The sequence below is a fragment of the Protopterus annectens genome, chromosome 7.part0 (genome assembly GCF_019279795.1).
Source record: "Protopterus annectens isolate FY-2018-M chromosome 7.part0, PAN1.0, whole genome shotgun sequence".
NCBI lineage: Eukaryota > Metazoa > Chordata > Ceratodontiformes > Protopteridae > Protopterus > Protopterus annectens.
Window position 1 is genome coordinate 1,463,659,750 of NC_056739.1, and position 20,194 is coordinate 1,463,679,943.

At 38.6% G+C, this 20,194-nt stretch overlaps 1 protein-coding gene across 1 annotated transcript in view; it reads left to right on the forward strand.

The window, feature by feature from the left end:
• The first annotated feature begins 276 nt into the window (after positions 1–276).
• Positions 277–20,194, forward strand: part of ITPR1 (inositol 1,4,5-trisphosphate receptor type 1) — a 2,510,606-nt gene continuing 2,490,688 nt past the window's right edge. The window contains exon 1 of the mRNA XM_044076407.1: positions 277–514. The gene's annotated coding sequence lies outside the window, so the exon portion shown is untranslated. The remainder of the gene's footprint in view (positions 515–20,194) is intronic.

Consider the following 20,194-nt stretch of genomic DNA (forward strand, 5'->3'; position numbering starts at 1 on the left):
TGTACTTCTTAAATAGTAGGTTGCATAAAATAAATCATGGCAAGCACATGCGTTCATAAACTGCAGAACAGAGCAAGACTGCAAACTTAATGACAATAAATACACAAGTACATAACCTACATAAAGCGCGTTAAATCGTTTGACGGGGTGTATAATTATTATTTAATTTGTTCTTTAAGAAGATAATCATCTGTTAACCCAATGCATTTCCATACTTGTAGTCTTGCTCCAAAATATCAATGTCAGCAGTTGCCATCTCGGTTTGGTGCAGTGGACTACATTTCCCTGAATGCGTTGCGCTCTATAAATATTGTGCACTTATGCCCCACTTACTAGGGCTCCCAGTGATGTGAGATTGTGCCGAGTACTGTTAGCTCCTCCTTTGGTAACTGTGTAGTGAATTAGGTCTGCGGGTTTGTAATATGGATTTTCTGAACCAAATTGAGGATTAACGCGCTGGTTTTCAGTCTTTCTGTCAGTTATTCCAAGAGAGGATTATTTTCTTTGACAGGAGGTACTGTGTTTTTAAAGCCTAAAAAACTTAGGTGTGGTGTTAAGCTCTGCATATGATTGTGTAGTTTGTTGTGAAGTAGGAAACTGTGCTGGTACTTTATTTCAAATGGGGCAACACGGAGTCGTTGAATGAATAAAAGTTATTTTGTACTCCTTCGGTGAGGGATAACTGTACAAATCTTGGAGAAGATGAGTTGCGCGACCTAGCGGGAGAGCATCTTCTCTAGACTCTTCGTAGTCTTTAGCACTTTAATGCTTTTTCTGTACTTGTAATTTTGGTTTTACTGCATTTTTATAACAGCTCTGTGTATTGCTTGTTAGTTCAGTATCGCAGGATGCAGCTGAATTATGTACTGTTTTGAGCTCTGTCTGTAGAGCTTGCAGATAAGACTTTTATGTAAGTTGCAAGAAATTTAGCCGGTACTCCGACTTAGTGATTCCCATACTGTAAGTTGTGGTGACATTCTGCATGGGTTAATGTTGCTTGGTTTTTTAGCGGATGTAGTCTTGAAAAAGGATTTGCGTCGTATCTTACTGAACTCTGCTCCAGTAGTTCGTATGGCTGGGGGGTGTCCATACTTGCCGTTTCACACAAATTGTATTTTTGTAGACATAACGTTTCATGTTTTGTGGGTGGTATTCTTTAAGTGCTTTCTTAATTATGAAAGCACAACTTAAGATTGTGCCCGTTAACTGATAGTGCTCTCTCTTTCTAAGCAAGGGAAAACAAAGTAGATGCTAAAACTTATTTGTACAAATGCCTTCTAGGCCTGTGTGGATTCTGTTGCCATATATTTAAGACAAGCAGGTGTCTGAAGTATAATCTGTCAACGCATGATAACTTTTTGTAGTGATAAATGAGGTGTTGAAACATGACACGACGATTATTTAACATTGTTTCCTTTTAACTGAGGAGCAAAGTAGTATAGTTTGACTAAAGAATACTTTAGTGTGTACGTACATTAAGAGATTTGTGCGGTTATCGCAATATTTTTGAGAAGGCTAATGCTTTTATTTTGCCCGACTATGCATGGAGGCGTGTATTCTGTAGCAGTGCGCACTTGTGTGCCTTATTCTGTCTGTACTAGTGAGTTATTCTTAATATTTCCACAGTTGACCGCAAACTGAGGGTAACTACTCAGTTTGTAAGCTTAAACACAAGTGTTAATCTTGGCCTGCTTATGCTGCATGTTGTGGAGGGAATGTTTGGTGTAGGAAGGATGTCCTGTGAAACATGTAGTAAAAATTGAAATTTCATTACCTACCTTTTTTAATCTCATTTCCTTTACTTTGTTACCATGCTTTTTACTGGCTTTTCTGCATACTAATAAAATCATACCTCTAAAGTGTACTTCATTATGAGGAATGTTACTCATTTGGAGTCTAAACTCCATGTACCTCACTGTTCTATATTCAGTTTGAAAGGGATTGTTGCAGATTAGTTGTGAAGAATTAACCGATGGCTATAGTAAATGCTGAATCATATTAATTCAAAATAACATTTATGTATAAAATTACACATTTTAGCCATCTTGTGAGTTTTCTAGTTTAAATTACTAGTACTCTGTTTTCTAAGTGTTCCACATTAGAAGTAAAATTTCTACATTTTGGAGATAAAAGGTTGGGCTATTTTTATTAACTGGTTGTACAGAGTAAGGGGGAAAAACTGTAGTGACAGTTACTGTAATGTAATTTTGGGAGGGGGCATGTATTGTCTTTTAGTGCAGCAGGTGAGACAGTAGGGTTCCCATAGTTCAGTGTCTGGCGTTTTTGATACACCCTCCTTTTGTCTGCTGAGGATAGTTCTCAGACTAATTCCTTACCATTTTTCATTTACTCCAATGTGTTTTCCAAACTAGCTGTCTTTTTCCCCCTCAGGTCTCAAAATATTTTATGTTTTCATCCTGTGGTGTTGTCTGAGGCAGCATTGGAGTATTGTTTAAAGGGTGGTTACATTGAAAACCAGTGCTGGCTGATAGAACTGTAGAGCTGCACTTTGATGTACTTGGTATTATATTGCTGCCATGCTCTTAATTAGCAAGTTTCTTTTGCTAGTTCATTAAACACCAGTGGTGTCTAACTGTTAGCTTGTAAAGTCAGTTGTTAACAAGTTTGTATTGCTAAACACTCTGATGTAAAACTCCACAGGAACTTCTTTTCTTAGCTGTTTTTACAAATTTAATTTGCTTTATTTGAGCTGTGCTGTTAAATTAAAGATGGATATTAAGTGATTATAAGTTTTCTCGGGTATGTTTGAGACAAGATTATAATCTTACAGAAATGCACCAGATGTCTTTGTTTTGGGATTACTGTTGACAAGGGTACAAACCAGCACCAGTATGATAAGTCCATAGCAAAGTACAAGGCTAGCTGCCCTTCTGGTGCTTGAATTAACTTATCAGTTTTGGTGTTTGGCCTTACCAGTCCCGTGGTTTGACTAATATATTACTCATAGCGAGTGACTGGCTTCATAACATAGATAATTTGAGGGGACCCATGCATGGATAAAACATTTGAGCTACCTCTATGTCCATTGGTATAGGAGACAGGCCTGGAGTAAATTGTTTCTCATCTATAGAACTAACCAGGGATTCTAATTGTTATTTGGGTGTCATAATATACCTCTCAACCTCTCGGCACAAAAAAACTGGACAAAGCCAAAAATGGGATGTGAAGTTTTAAATATTGCTGTCATAATCTTAAAAAGTTGCTAGAATTAAGTTTGTTGTGTTAGCATGCATTTTCTGAAAGAAATGAAACCTGAAACTCAAGTGCCTGTCACTTAGTGAATTCATCTTCACTAACTTGCCACAAGAGTCCAGAAAATCTCAAGTTTTATGAGGAACAGATGAAAAATGAGGCAAAATCTGGACAGTTGATAGGTAAGAGTTGTTACTTTGTGTAATGAGGTTAAGGAAAACCATTTGCAGAGTAACTGTACAGAACATGGAAGGACGGTTGTGGAGAGCAATAAACAGGAGATGGAGCCAAGGTGTATGTGTTTTATAAAAAAAATAATTGCAGTACAGACTATTCAGATTGGCTTTAAATACTATGACTTAATTTTGCAATGAAGGGGTATGCATGACTTTGGAAAATAAGCTATGCAGTTTCTAATGGATGCAAGTGCTGGTGGGTTGGAACTGATTCTGAATCCTGGGACAGTGAATGGGATTTGATGCTGAACAGTTTCACAATTTCAGCAGTGGTGCACAGTTAGGAGTGTTTGTAGATACGGTGCACATTTGGTCTTCAGACTTTTCATAAGTTGATGAGCAGATCTGTAGTTGTCTAGTCCAGGACATGCACTGCCCTTTTAAATTGGGCTACTTTCCCTATGTTGAGTCTCCAACAACACAGGCTTTCATCACTACATTTTCTCAGTAGATTTTTATTAAGAGAATGTGCGAGAGAGATTAGAGCTGAATAGTTGGACATTTCAGTGCACCAGAAGTAAGGAGGAACTGCCACTTCAAAGATTCAGAGGGAACTGCAAGGTCAATGTTTATTTAAATGGGTAGTTTAGAAAGACAGCAAGAAAGTGTAAGGCTAAAGTCTTTGAAAATATCTAAAATTGTTCTGACTGTCTGAAACTGCTTCCAGACAAACTCAAAGGTGTATATATTTTTGGGCGAAGCAAATATGTGACTAATGGAAGGGACTGAAAAGGCTGTACAAAAAAAAAAATCTTGCAGTATGGAACTCTGACACCGCTCAGCAAAATTCAGCTGTTTAAGGATGTAAGTTTTTTAACCTATAAAATTTCCTACCAATGTTTCTTTACTATTCATTAAGAATAACCTTTTAAGATGTTATTGTCTCAAGTTTCATACAGCTCAATATGCTACATAAAGGCTTTGTTTGTCTTGATGCTTGTGAAATAGCTAAAATACTTTAAACTTCTGATGCTCAGTGTAGTACCTTGATGACCTGGGCTGTGCATGAAAAGAGTCTTTAACGTGCACCAAACCTGATGAACAAATGGATATGTTTGAGATTATGCATTTCAGTACTGAGCCTGAAATTGGTCAATATTGATCAGTGCACTGCGCTGGTAAACAAGTAAAATACAAAAGGATATACCATTATGATCTGCTACCACTGTCACTGGACTATTCTTGAGTTTTGATTTACTCAAGAACAGAGGAGTGGTTTGGCCATTAAAAACGGACTAAGCAACTTTTCATAAAAGCATAAACAAGTGCATAGAATCTTGTGTGTTCCAGAACCTTAAGTGCTTCATGCTTGTCAGTGCTGCAAAATTTTGAATCTGAGATTTGGACAGCTTAACCATAGCTTTTAATCACTTACCTGCGGAATCAGATACCTATCCAGAAGAAATCAACAGGGGCAGTTGGGGACACTATTATGTCAATGCCTCAAAATAATCTTAACATGCATTTTCAGCAGAAAAGTCTAAATACAATTGTCAGTTGTAATCCATTACATTTTCACCCAAGATTGTCAGTTTTAGGAGGGACTGATCTCAAATTGGGAACATCCTGAAAATTGGGGACAGCTGAGATGTCTGATCATAAGTGATGCTATTTGATCCTGACAAAATTTAAGTTTGCATGTTTGGTCACTTTAGTGTACTCTCTCTCACGAGAACTAAGGAACGGTTAACTATTTTACGCATGCAAATGGGAACTGATGGGTAGATGTTAAAGTAGATCCTGAATGTGTCAAGGTGTACTGCTTGTCTTCAGTAACACTTGCACAACACACTGCAGATTTCCACCCTTTAAGAAAACTGATGCAACTAACCAGCTTCACTGAAAAAGGCAAGAAAAGTCTTTTTGCCTGTAACTATCCTTTTGGAGTTGGCTGTACACAGATGCCATTGCCTTTGCACTGCTGTGTATCATGGCTTGAAGACAAAAGTTGAAAGTAAAAAGCTCTAGATATTTTGGGTGAAAAGGGGGTTAAAATGCATTTGTAATGTCAGTTTCTTGCTTTCATATAAGTGCAGGTTTTCACTGAATTCTTATGGGCATCATGTTTTTCACTAATGCTTTTACAAATTGGAATATACTAGGAACTGGTGGTACACAGTGAGATGATGCAGCTGAAATGTGGAAGCCCTTTCTGTTTTCAGAGGGTAAGCTTCTCTTAAGTGGTGCCTGTATTGTATGAATAAAATCTGAATATGATGGAGGGGAAGTTGAAAATAGGCCATTAGCTGCATGAATTTATAACCAATATGAGTAGGAACCAAGTTCTTTCAAGTTTACTGACAGTGCGAAGCACTTGCCTTTTTGGAAGTAAAGTTAGGATAGAAGAATTTGGTGTATGGATGGGAATATATTGTCAAATGGGTATTAAATGCTAGAGATGGAATGTGGGGAGGGGGAGGACTGTTGGCGGAAGGCTTGATAGTGTAGAGGGTTTGGAGTGATATGAAAATGGATTTGTTTCATATGGGAGAAGGTGCTATATTTAGGGGGGGGGAGTGACTCTGCACCCTGTTGAATGCCTTTAAATAGATGTGCCTATGCTCTCATGAAAGGTGATTGGTTACTTTCATGATTGCAAGTGTATAGCCCCCTCTGCTGGGCACCACATATGAGGGGAATCTCAAGTTAGAAGCCTTCATGCGGTGCTAATGGTATCCATTATGATTTGTAAACCCCAACAAGAGGCTACGAGACTTCCATTCCTAGAAGTGAAGGTCTGTGTGCGAGTGGTGTAGCAAGGCTGTGCAGAACATTTCAGATAACTTCAATGTTGGGGGGGGGGGGGGCACTGCCTCTACCTTTGGTATGTCAAGAGTGTGTTGAGCCCTCTTGGACTAGTTAGGAGGTGGGAGAGTGCAAGTTGGGGTTGCTTTCTTGTTGCTGCTGTGCCAAAAGCAGTCAGTGGGACCAGGTCTGTTTCAGTTGATTAGGTTGCTGCAGCAACTAAACACTTGGGACATCAAAGCTGCAAGAGTGGGTATGGTGAGTGGGCAATGCATAATGCAGTTGATTTGTTGTGTCCTTCAATGTTGAGTGGAAGATGGGGTTGGGGGTGACAGTGCTATTGTATTGGTAAACTGGGGTGGTGGTCCCATTATCAAAAAGAAGCCAGGAGGGTTTTATCATTTGTAGAGCACTTGGTCTTCAACTTGGATGGAGAAAGCTTGCATTGGGGTGTTGGATGAAACGGTTATGCTGTACTGGAGCTTCAGCTTTAGGACAAGAAACTGGTTTTATACCAGCAGTGAAGCTGTGGTTAAATTTCCACAATGCCACTTACCTGTATAAAACTGAGCAGGTAGTAGCATCTGCTTGTGCTGTGAAGACATGACTCTGTACTTCTGAATGTATGCTACAGCTGTACAGGATTGTAACTCAAGCTACCAACATGCAGGATGGCTCCTAACAAACTTAATTTGTGCTCCCCACCTGATAGGGTCTATTTCTAAATGGTCCTAATTAGCAGTAAAGTAACGTGCAGCTAAGTTCTTGGAGCTCCCCTACTTAGTGACATGGAATTTGCACATTTTAGGCAACTTCGTCATTTGGAGGTTTCATTTAGTGTGAATATCGATGCCACTCAAGGCTTGCACAGTATTCTGCAGCTGAATTTGAAATGGCTATGATATCCTTTCTGTATTGGAAATATTCTGTCTGAAATGTATTATCTGAACTGTTTATTTTCAGTTTAATTTTCCACACTAAAAGGGTCTCCCTTATTTTCAGTGTTTGTCAGGTACTAATTCATTTAATCAGAACTTCTCTCTGTAAATGTAACCATGTTGTAAGCTTTAGTGCCGCACATTTTTGAGGTGGGGAAAGGATTACATTGTGCAGGAGAGCATTTCATCCTTGTCTGCTTCATATGTATGGTGACCTTGTGAATAGGGGTAAAGGTTTTGAGTTCTAATTTTAAAAGCTGGATTTCCTGATTTTTTTTTGCAACTCAGTGAGTGAGGAATCCTGCTGTCTAGGTGGATTTTGGAGTAGAGTTTATGCCCATAGTGAATGTGCTTCTCTAGGGGTGGCAGGCCAAGACTATTTCCTGCATATCTGTATGCTTCAAAGCATTAAACAATTTCACATTTTTTTCAGCTTGTGTTGGTACCTGGAGAATGCACTGTGGGCTATTGTTGCTGTAGGCAGGGAATGCCACCTGTATCCCATTTACCTACCACTTGCATTTTGCACTGGGACAAGCAGTTTTAGTCAAATTCAGTCCCAGTTTAGAGTGAGAATAAAGAAAAATGGCATTAAGGTGTGGGGGATAGTAAGTTAGAGAAATTGAGTTTCATATGGAGGCATACTACTATTGAAATGAATAGTGCCATAGCTTAAAGTTGCCATCACTTCCTCTGAGAGGCAGCTCTAGTCTTTCTTTTGGGAGAAAGACACTTAGTCATTGGAGTACAACAGACTTTGATTGGCAAATGTCTCCCTAATTTCTTTGGCATGTTTAGTAAGAGAATCTTTTCTGTAATTCGCAAGCATTAGACATGAGATTTATTTACGTCTGTCTTGTCTTAAGCAGTCTGTTTTCTCTTCTAGAGACCATACCAGGCGCAAGTAAATGTGTAACCCACGTAAGGCATTTTTGTGGACAGTGTTATGTTGATCTGCTGTGGATTGTATGGTTTTAACTGAGGAAACAGTTGTGGAAGAGCTCCACTCATACACTTAAAAGAATTATGCTTTGTCGTGTGTGTGTATGGGAGGGAGTAATGTACCCGAGTCTTCAGGACTTTAATGCATTGGAATTAACCTGTGCTCCACTTAATCTTTATTGAATTATCACTTCAAGACATAGGCAAATATACATATCTATAAGAGAACCAACCATATTAATGTGTGCAATATTTTTAACTAGGAATATACTTTTGTGTAAAATCCAACATTACATGAATTCATTTCCTGCCTTCCCTTAAATCTCACCCCCTTCAAACATATTTTGGATATATTCCCATAGCTTTAATGCAATTTGCTCCTATCCTTTTCTAAAAATCCTACTTTCAGTTTTTCTCAAAGTATTTAACACTTCAAATACACTTGGTTTAGACTTAAGATATCCATTTTTTAGTAATTGCTTTTCAGGCAGCCACCTAAATTTAAACTTTTTAACAAAGCATTACACTAAGTCTAGAGATCTGATCCTGTATTCCAAAGTCCTTTACTTGGTTACACCTATTTGCTTATCCCATATTTCTGTAGGAGTACTCTAGGGAATTTTTTGAAGTCTGCCAACTCTTTATACAATCAAAACATATGTTCCCAGTTATCTCTTCCCATTCTGTTACCTTTCATTCTCCGGTTGTTTGCTTCCAATACCTTCATCCTTTTACTAGTTTTCCCCAATAAATTCTGGTCTCCTTTTGCCTGTTATCCCTATCAGCAAAATTATCCTTTGTATATTCTCATGTTCCTGTAATTGCCTCCAGCTACTTCACATCCAGTAAATATGTATGGCTGTTCTCAAAGATCTGCTTCCAGAATCCCACACTGCTTACTTGTTTAACTTCTCACATTTCATAATCTTTCCATTTTGAATTGTACCTTTTCTGCTTGGGTTGTGTGTGAGCCTAACTTATTCTAAAATATCCATTCAAATTAATCCTAAACCACTTCCTTTTGGAAGGATCAGTGTATTCTACTTTACTCTTGCACTCTTCCCCACCCAGATAAATTCCTTCGACTCATTGTCCCCAACTTCTGTTTGATAAAAATGCCTGACCTGTTTAAAAAACTGAGACTAAACATTTTAGTATTTGTATTTATCCATCTATAAACAAGAGCTTCTGGTTTCTCAGTTTTGTATTGCCTTTAGTCCCTTCCCACATATCCTTAGCAGACGTAACAAAATCCTTTATCATGTCTCCATAAGTATGGATATGGCTGGACCAATTTATGCATGGTTATATAGTTTACAGCTATAGCCATTGTTTTATCTTGGTGGCATATCCCAAAAAGACTTTAACTGTTTCAAGATATTCCACAACACTGATGTCCTATTTCTGGTTTTTATCAGGTACAAAATTAATATCTGCAAATTCAACTCTTCCTGATTACCATACCAGTTGTATCATTGAATTCTGAGTCCCACATTTTTGCCACTGGCGCTAAATTTAAAGCAAATAAAGGGGAAAGAGGATTCCCTGTCTGATTTCCTCTGTTCAGATGCATCTTGTCAAAGAGGAATCCTACTTTAATTTATTTCCAATCCCCCATGTCCTCCTAATTTCCATTATTGTATGAGGGGAATGCAAATGCTTCCATTGCTCTACTCCTAAAATCACAGATTACTCTGCTTTCTCTGCATCAAGACCCACAAGCAGTGGAATTTTCTTATAGTCTACTCTCTGGATCATCATTGTTTATTAATTTGAGTTATTTGCCTACCCCTCCACAAAACCACATTGTCTATTTTGGCAAAAACGTTACAAAGGCTTTGTGTCTTCAGTAGTTGAAAGAATGGCATTCATGGTTTAAAATTGAAATGGGCCTGTAGAAGGTGGGTCTGATTGGTCTTTTCTGCCTTTGGGTATTGTAACCAGCACAGCTTTCTTCCAGGATGTTGGTGCCTCGCCTTTACAATATTGTTTAAAAAAAACTTTCCAGATTTATCACTTTCTTCCATTCTAGCTTCCAGATTTGTACAGGAATACCATTTGACTTTCACACAGATTGTACAGGACTCTTCTTATCTTCTCCTATTTGAACTGTTAATGGACCCTCCTCTTCCTGTAGCCTTGGCATACTTAAGTCTTCCTTAAATATTTCCATTTGTGCTCTTTCTTGATTTCCATATTGCTCTGCTTTCAGAAATTATATGAAAATTTGTGTAAATATCTAATACTTCTGTAGGCTTCTCTGGTTTACATTTGACAATTCTTTGTTGGCTACGTTGTGCTAAAATATCGTGCTGTGGAGTTCTCCAAACAGTTGCTTAGCTCATTAGCACCTTTGTGGTATGGAATGTCGCATCTCTAGCAGCCTGCACACATCATTGCATTCCAGAGCAATTTCTGGAAAATCAACTTCAACTTCAAAAGCATATGATAAGCAAATGTGAATGTTCTGCGAACAGTAAATGCTATTAAAACTGTACAAATAGTGTTCTCAGAAATGTTTGCAGTGATGGTCTGTGTTCATAATAGTTTCCATAATAGTTTCATAAGTATTGGATATTTTTGCTAAACTTTCGCACAGTCATATCTTAGAAAATTACAACATATACGTATTAGAATTTGGTTAACCAGACATATTCTGAGTACATGTTTAGGTATTTAGAGAAATATGAAAATATTTGCTTAATTCTATGATTAGCAATATAAGTTTAACGTTGAATACTTTCTAAGGTGTGCAAGTTAAAATGCAGATATGTTTCCTTCAATATCAGGGTTTCGCTTGATGCTGTGTAGCAGTTTGGAAAGCTATTTGTGTTTTGAAGTATTAAGTTGATATGGAAGTACTCTTCATAATTATATCAATATCTCAAATACGGTGATGAGGACACTGACTTTTTTGCGGTCTTTCACCATGGTTATTTCACACCATACCCCTCAACAGCATGCAGGTCTCTTATGAAAGCATGGTCATGGATATGAAAATTAATGTGTAGCTAACGATGAAACTTTTCCACTGCAAGACATCCCAGGTTAATTTTTTTTAAATCTTAGCCCTTTCTCATATGCTAATTAACTGGTAAGTCGTACAGTTATGTCAGATCCAAAACCGATTTTAATGCCACAATGAGCTATGGGTGTTAACTGGAAGTACACAAAGCTGCACTGTAGGCATTGGTAAGTTTAATAGCAATCTTTCTAAACGCGTATGCATTATCCCCTTAACACTGCAGTTGTGCCTCTTCTGTGAGATTCACCTTGTTTTCAAATTAACCTTTCGTCAGCCCCTTTCAATTCCTGTTACTACTTTTAGTTCTACCATTTTTTTAATTCTTTTAATTTTATCTTACTAGCTATAGCTTTTGAAGAAATTTATATCTTCTGGATAACTCTTGAATAATTTCCACTACCCATTCCTTGTATTCCTTTCAACAGGTAGGTTGGAAGTGCCAGTGTCTCATTTTTACCTTGCGCTGTATTTTCAGCTTTTTGGTGCATGATCTCAATTGGATGTGTCGAAGCTTGCAGTTAAATTCATATGTTCCTGTGAAATATAATTTGTGTACCCCGGTTATAATACCATGGGTAATATGTAAATTATTTTAGTTCCTACTGAATTCACAGGTTTTGTGCTAAATTTCATAAATTGCTTTAGAAATCTACCCCCTTATTTATTTTTTCCCTTCTAGGTCACTCTGATCCATCCTTACTATTGCAAGTAAAGTTCTAGTCCCCTATCTATAAGTAGTAATCCCTGCTGAAAGTTGATTTATTTCTCCCAAAGTCTTGCTCCATAATAGCAGTTTTAGGTGGAATACAAAGATATGCCAGCATAGTCCTCCTATGTCAAAAGCCCCCTTACTACCACAAATCTACCTTTTTTCCTTTTTCACTATTGAAGCTCTGTAGCAACTGGTACAAGTATTCCCCTTTTCCTTTGCCCTTGACACTGTGCAAAATATCCATACTGAAATCCTTTATCATGGTGTCATGTTTTCCAAATATAATTCAGTACCCTTTACTTTTTTGTGTATACCTGTAAGGTGATTCAGGTTTCAAAATAATATGGATAGAGTAGCCATTATAAGCTCCCACCTGTTGTATATAACAGGTCTTCAAAATGTCTGTATCCAGCTCTTTACAGCCACTCACTAATGTTTGGCAGGTTGGTCAGTTGTCATATCATTTTCATTTGAGTCCATTACATTATTTTAATGGAAATCCTCCAGATAAACACCTCCATAACCTTTTAACTTAAAACGCACTCTCAACCACATACATATTACAATCTTTAACCTTCCTGGGTGGAACAGTTTTCCTAAATCAACAGTTGCAACCACACAGGCATTACCCAACCTAAAATTAAGGTTATCCTTGCTAAGGTGCATGTTATAGCCTGTGCTGCTAAGTGCTGTCCTCGTCTTTATTCCATTTCCAGATGTGAAACAGTGTGCATGCTTTCAAATACTAATTTTAACCTTAACAGTGATGCTTTTATTGCCTGCCTCTGAAGTAGGCTTGTCACCATTTAAAACATACTAACATTGATTTTCTAAAGGAAAACTTCATTACATTCACTGTCCTCTTGTTTACCAGTTTAAGGCAAGAGCTGTAATCCAAGCATTTATTATGCAAAGGTAAGAACATATATAAACTCTACATATTTTCTGTGCACTTCTGCATCCTGTCCTTCACCTCAACAATCCAAGGTTTCCTACTTTAAGCTAAAAAAAAGTACCTGTTTACCATCATTCATTTACAATAACTGAAAATGCTTTACTAAGTAACATGCAGTTATATTATGAAATGTTCTTGTACAATACTGGTAAGAACAAAAATGTGTTACCTTTATCTCTTACCATTAGCCTTTCCAAACATTGACTGTGTGGTATATCCTTTTCAGTCCAGCATAAGTTTAACAAAGTCAACAAACGTCCAGTCTTTCCACTTTCACTTGTAAAGCCATATTTCACAAATGTGAGTGTTTATTCTGAAATTTATTAACTAATCAGTGTTGCTGGGCTTTCTATATCTCCATTTCACAACCCGAGACTCCAGTTCAAGTCCAAGGTACTTTTGATTCTTCTAGCCAACACAATTTTTTTCTGTCTCAAGCATTTTCCTTTGGAGCATTGGAAAAAGCTTCACTGGAAAGAGTCTCTGAGCTTTATCAGACTGATGGGAAGCAGTGCCCCTTCCTGTTTGATGGCTCACTTTTCTTTGGGCAAACTTTTTGTATTTCCTTGTCCTGGTCTACATCAAATGACTGACCTTCTATAAAAGATATTCTGAAGACAGCTGGATACAGCAACTTTTAATTTCAATACCTGCTTCACAACATTCCCTGATTGCTGGTATAAATTTGCTTCTGCCTCTTACATAGCGAATAATCCTTTTCCACTGCCACATTGCCTTCAGTCAACTTTCTGCTAGTATGATTTCATCTTTACTAATACAGGTCTTGGCTGCAGAAGTGTAGCTGTTTCAACCAGCATTCTGGGCTTGTACTGTGAACCAGCACTCCACCCCCTCGGCTCTTAAAGTGAAGAGCAAAAGGAAAAGCACTCGGTGTAATAAGCTGATTGCTACATTGTAAGTGGCTTATTACAGTTAAATGTATGTCCCCCCCCCCAGTTCTTCAGCTGAAGAGCAAAACAAAAAGGGAATTTTTCTATAGTCACACCAGTCAGGTGGCCAAATGCATGATGAAGCCCCCCGTTCTGCCTCAGCCATTCAGGTCCTGTTTCTGTGCTTTATCCCCTGCCTCTCTAACACATTAACAGTTTTTTTAAAACTGTAGCAAACTGCTTGCTACAAATGTAGCAGAACAGTTGCTGTAGTTTTATACTCTAGCTGCATTGACAGCTGCAGTGGTCAGGTGTGACCTGGTATTGCATCAGCTGATCGCACTCCCTAACACTTAGTGTGCTGAGTAGTTGCCCCTCTCACCTCATCCTAACTATGCTACTTTCTCGTGGCCAGGTTTGAAGCATGCAAAGGATGTGCTGATTTAGCTAAACAAATCCTGTTGTGGAATACCAGTCCAGTTGCTTATTTGTTCATTTATAAAATTCAGTCCCTTCCACTTTTTCTGGTACAGTAGAAAATCTTGGGTTTACTTGCATGCTCTACTCTTAACTGCTCTTCTTGAGCATCATTTTTTGATCTGATTTTTTTTTGCAGTTTTCAGTTCACCTGAATAGCTTTTTAAAGCTTCTTCCATTTTCCCAACATTTGGTATTTGAGTTGATATAATCCCTCTGTTTCATCTGTTTTAATTAGCTTTGTACACTTTTTTGATTATTTTTTCCCCTCAATTACTGGAAGCCTTGTCTTGCACCACAACTGGAGCCTGAACTGTTTTTTTTTTTTGGACAGTTGCAAGAGTTTTCCCAGGTAGTTTTTCTTTTCCCTCCTTTTCCTTTTCTTGTAAAACCTGAAAAAACTCTGCTTCTCTGGTATCCAGGCAGTGTAGTTATTGGGTATTGACAGCATTTACTAAAAGTGGCAGTTGTTGGCCCTTATCTATCTCTTTTTTTTTGGGAGAGCTGAAACTAAGCTGGGCAGTCTGCAGTCATCCTAGAAGTCCACTTTCCCCCACACTTAGTGGAACAAAGATTTCAAGTGTAATAGTGAAAGGAGTGGGGAAGAAGGGCCACTTTTATACCCTGGTTAAAATAGATCGGAGCACAGGAAGTGATTAAGAGAACAAGGGTATATCCATGTTGTAGGAACAAGCAAGAGATTGGCTCACAATGACAGCTTATGGATATTGGTGCAGATGTATGACTATGGGAAACGTATGGTTAGAGAATAGGAACCAGACTGATTGCAAGGATGCTTGAGGGTGTTATGATCAGTGAGGTTAGTTGTAAAGCATAGTTTAATGGAGCACATTTCTGATGCACCACAGGTGACTCTAGGTTTGGAAGATGAATTTAAGGTTAGGTGCGAGATTTGACAGTTGGCTTTTGTGGGGTTAAATTAGACATCAGATAATTTAAACTTCACATTTGAAGGGAGACATTTTGGGCTGTGCAGTAAACATCCAAAGGAAATGGCACTAAAGGGATATTGTGCTGTCATTCTGATCCTTCATACAAGTTTTTTTTTCACCTCTGCTAAAGTTGCAGGATTGGATACTAGAATGCATTCAACTCCTGTGTTATAACGTGCAGGATAAAGTGGAAAAGGTGCTGCCCTTTGGAAGAAGAGAGACTGAGATGGTATCTTTTCTGAAAACTGGATGTTGAAATTACATCAGATCTTTAAATCATTCAGGTAGGATTGCTAATAAGATACTGTAAAATACTTTTTTTTTATGCAACATCATACTGTATTTTTAAAACAATTCATGTGAGCAGAATTTAAACTATCATTGCTGTAGCTTCTCCAGGTGTGGTAACAAGTTAATTTTACTCTTAGCCACTTGGTGTACTCTGATTTTGCTAGTCCAGGCAGGAAATATGTGAAAGCAACTGGCATGGTGGTACAGTGAGTAGTGTTGCCAACTCACAGTGCCTGATTGAGCCCTTGCTGTTCTGTGTGGAGTTGCACACTAGCTCTGTAGAATTTATCCAGGATTTTGGTATCTAACACCAAAGACACCCCTATGAATTGATATTCCTGTATGCCTGTTGGTAGACATGCAATGATTGTAGCTTGTAACACATGGTTATGTGAAGGCAGATTTTAAATCTGTGGAAACCATAATGATGGGTGGGGGCTATAATTCTTGGCAGTAAAATTCCTTTTTCAGAAAGGCTAAAATGCATCAAAGAACTAGACCTTCAGAGCTTTTGGGGGAAGCCACTGGAAGTTTTGAAATGGGCATTTGTAGACAGGACCTACTTAGTCTGTGCTATGCTTTATGTAGTCTAAAACAGGCCAAACTCAGAGGGATTCTCAGATGTCTAGTTGGACTGCTACATACAGTGTGGTTGGGATTTTGCCATCAAACCTCTGAGGCATACAGAAGGTTCGTATAGCATGCATGTGGTAGGGGAAATAAGTCATTTATTTAGTCAAAGCTCTAATAAGCATGCAAGTAGGTGGGCACCTTTTTACTAACTTCAGAGATTAACATGGTGTTTGTAGTTAGGAGGCATGCATATGCTTAATTTAATGGTCACCTACTTTACACAAGCTATTTTCAACTGTCTTGTCTCTCTGGGGTTCCACTTATCTGCCTTTCTCCCTTTATAAAATTAACATTTTATGCCAAAATACAATGTGTTTCAGTCCTACAAGATTGGGGGGGGGGGTGCTTCTGGCTCACTTGTCCCCACGTAATGAGGTAAATAAGTGGAATGGCAGGGTGCAGTACAGGTAAACATTGATTATTCTGCAGCGATGTAGAAAGCTGCGTTTGTTTTTGCAGTGAAGCTTAAGCCACTCTTAACATTCCACTTGGGTCAATATTTCTTTGTTGCACAGCACTGTGCAGACACTTCAAGGATTGGGTGGTAATCTTTTGAAATATTAATCCATAACCCAACTCAGCTCAGGAATGCTGTGAAAAGAAATGTAGTAATCATTCTTCCTGTTTCATCTAAGGTTCTCCACTCAGCATCATGACACCATGCACAGGCCTTCCAGCTCGGTCCCCAAAAGAGAAGTAGAAATGTTAGCAATGAGGCTTTTTGTATGTTTCTTAAATATTTTTGACAAGCAACTAAACTCTTGGCTATTGCACAAACTTGCCTTTAATCTTTGTAAATTTGTTCAGCTGTTTGCATTCTATCTTTAACTTGAAATATGACGTTCAATTTTTCTTTTCCACATCTGTTGGTACTGGAGGGTACATGTCTTTTTGAGGGCAAGTGGGCAGGCACACTTCACCCAGGTAAATCTGTACCCTCAACTATTTAGTTGGGGGTTTAATAATTTGCCATAATTGTATATTAAACCTTGCACACATTTTTCCTTGGAAAAAAATTTTCATTCAGTTTTACCCATCAAATCATTGGGTCTATGGTTTAGAAAACTGTAAAATGCATTTGTCTTTGAACCTCATGGTTTCTAAAGACCTAGCCCCAACCTGATTTAATTCCTTGGCTGTTTCAGTGCAGTCTTTGACTACATGAGCAAGTGTTGGGGAGTAGGGTAAACCGAAGACAAGTAACCTAAGATGGTGTGGGGATGACAGCAAATGAAATGAAAATTTGTAATAAATTACCCAGCTTCCATGTCTGGCTCACCCATACCCAGCCTGACATTGTATCTGTCTCCGAAACATGGCTTTAGCCACACATTGAAGACTCTGTAATCACCCCCCAACTATCGAATCCTAAGACATGACAGATTACAAAAGAAAGGAGTAGCAGCCCTACTTTTTTTTTTTTTTTTCTTCCTCCCTAACATTGACACCTAACACTAACCCCATACTTCAATTCTCTACAGCCAATTTAACCCTGGCCTGCCTAAAACCAGGTAACAACATCCCTGTATTCGAAGATATCCTTTCGTGGTTCTTGTCTAATATAAGTAATTTGTCATCCTTGGCAATGTCAGAATCCACTGGACCTCCATTCACTCAAATAACTCCTCCCAAAATATTAAACCTTTACAATTTCTCCCAATTAATAGCCTCTCCTACCAGGTCCAAAAACACAGCTCCTCCGGCAGCATCCTGGATTGGATATTAGTATCCAATCCCAATAAAATCTGCGATAGTGGCACCCTACCCAATTCCCTTAGTGATCACCTTCCTGCCTTCATATGTTGCTCACCTTCCATCCTTCACCTACAACACAATTATTTTACTCTGTGACCTCACTACTTTTAAGCCTGAATCATTCTCAGACTGCTTAAAACACAGACTGGAACCCTCTAAAAACTCTTCCACTAGACCACGCTGTGACTTTAACACTGCATTTACTAATCTACTTTAACTTAACATCTCCAAGAAGTAAGAGTTGAATCAGACTGCCCCCTGGCTTTCTAAGGAAACAGTAACCCTCATGCATGCATGTGATAAACCTTGGAAGCTCTACCTAAAGTACAAAACTCCTACCTCCCTTGCAAAATTCAAACAACTCCGTGACACAGTTTTAAAAAAAATAGCGTCTGATTGCAAATCCTACTACTCTAAGCTTCAGAGCAACCACAAAACCAACCCCAAGAAATTTTGGAGCACTATCTCAGCCCTCCTTAGTCCTGGCAAAAAAGTAGACCCTTGCCCTGACCCCAACTCCTGTGATCATATTCTAGCCTCCAAATTTAAATCCTTCATAGACTATAGCCAAACTCACCACATCCTTCAACTCACTACCTCTACTCACTTCTCTCATGCATAGTTCTTCCTCTACCTCCAGTACAAACCCCCCCTCCCTTTTCCCTCCAACATATTGTCAGTACGGTAAAAAAAACTCTCCAAAAACTAAAACAATGTACCATTGCCCCTGACAACCTACCATCTAACTTCCTTAGGCTAGCTGCTGATGGTATAGCTCTCCCATCTGCACACCAATTGTTCTACACAAGAATCCTATGTACCCCTCCTATGGAGAAAAGCCTTCATTTCCCTACACAAAAGGGGGCAGCAATACAGAAATATCTAACTTTCGCCCCATAGCAATCCTTTCCCCTATCTCTCAAATTCTTGAAAAGTGTCCACCTGCAGCTATTACCTTCTCGTAGACAAGCACCTGTTAACTCCAACACAGCACTGTTTCAGACACGGACGTAGTACTACCATAGCCCTGCTATCCTTCAATAACATCAACCAAGCTTGCAACTCCGGAAATGTGGTAGCCACCCTTCTCCTTGACCTTTCTAAGGCATCCAACACCATTTCCCGTAGCCTACTATTGTCTAAACTCTCAACTCACTGTCCCCACCCCTTCCATCAATTGGTTCTCCAGTTACCTCTCAAGTAGGCAGCAAGCTGTCAGAGTAACTGCACCTATTCTTACCTTGACACTCTTAACAGGTGTCCCTCAAGGCTCTGTCCTGGTACCTTTTACTTTTTAACATTTTCATCACTGTATGCCAAACACTAAATTAGTCCAACATGCGGATGATTCTTCTGTCATCTGCTCAGCTGATTCTCTTCCCCAAACTCATGCATGCACCAAGTCACCTTCAACACCACAGACTTGGATGCTTAATAAACACCTTGCTCTTAACTCATTAAAAAATTGATTTTTTACTCCAACTAAACATACCAAATTAGACAAACATTTCTCCATACTAAGCCAAAACATGACCCTGATTTGAAGTAGTTCCCTACACTGTTACTAGATGTGTACATCGATGAACAACTAAAGTTTGACATTCGCCTTCAAACCAACAAAGAAAACCCACCAGAAGCTCTGAATGCTTTATCGTCATAATCGCTTCCTTACCCCTTCATCCAAGCTTGCTCTCTAACCTCTGTCCTTCCCTCCCTCACCTATGGTGCCCCATCCTTGCCAATCTACAAGCTACACTTGAGGCTAAACTGGCATACTGTTAAAATAAAATCACCAAGTTTGCCACCAGTTCAAAATCATCCTCACACCATTGTCTCCTTACAGTCCCTGAACTGGCTAGAACTACTCAATTATCTCCTGTACATTCAGCTCCCAACTGTTCACAAACTTATCTTTAAGCCTGCACTATGCCCCTCCCCCTCTCATTTATCCTTGCCTTGCATCTCCCTGATCGATTCCTTAGGTCCAACAGTCATAATGTCCTCTGTTTACAAACCCATATGCACCAAATCCAAAATGCGCACACAAGACTGGAACTAGAAGTACATCAACAAAAAGTTTTTATTTAACACAAGGTTTTGCTTTCTTCCGGTGTCAATCACCAGACTTCATCAGATAATCAAAATCACAACCCTTCTTGAAATACTCATTCCAATTGAAACGTCAGCCAATAAAATAATGTAAAGTACTGAAAATATTTTGGCTACTTGAAATGCTTACCCTGGATAGCTAGAAGTAAAAATAAAATGTATTGGTAGGGCAGCAATGAGCGGCAGATGATTGTAATAAATTGGTGGAATAGTCCTTCCTATAGACTCAAAAGTGATTTGAGTTATAGGTTACTTAGGATGCATAGGCATAAAAGTCATTAAATACTCCTGTTAAAGCCAACAAACATATAACAACAATA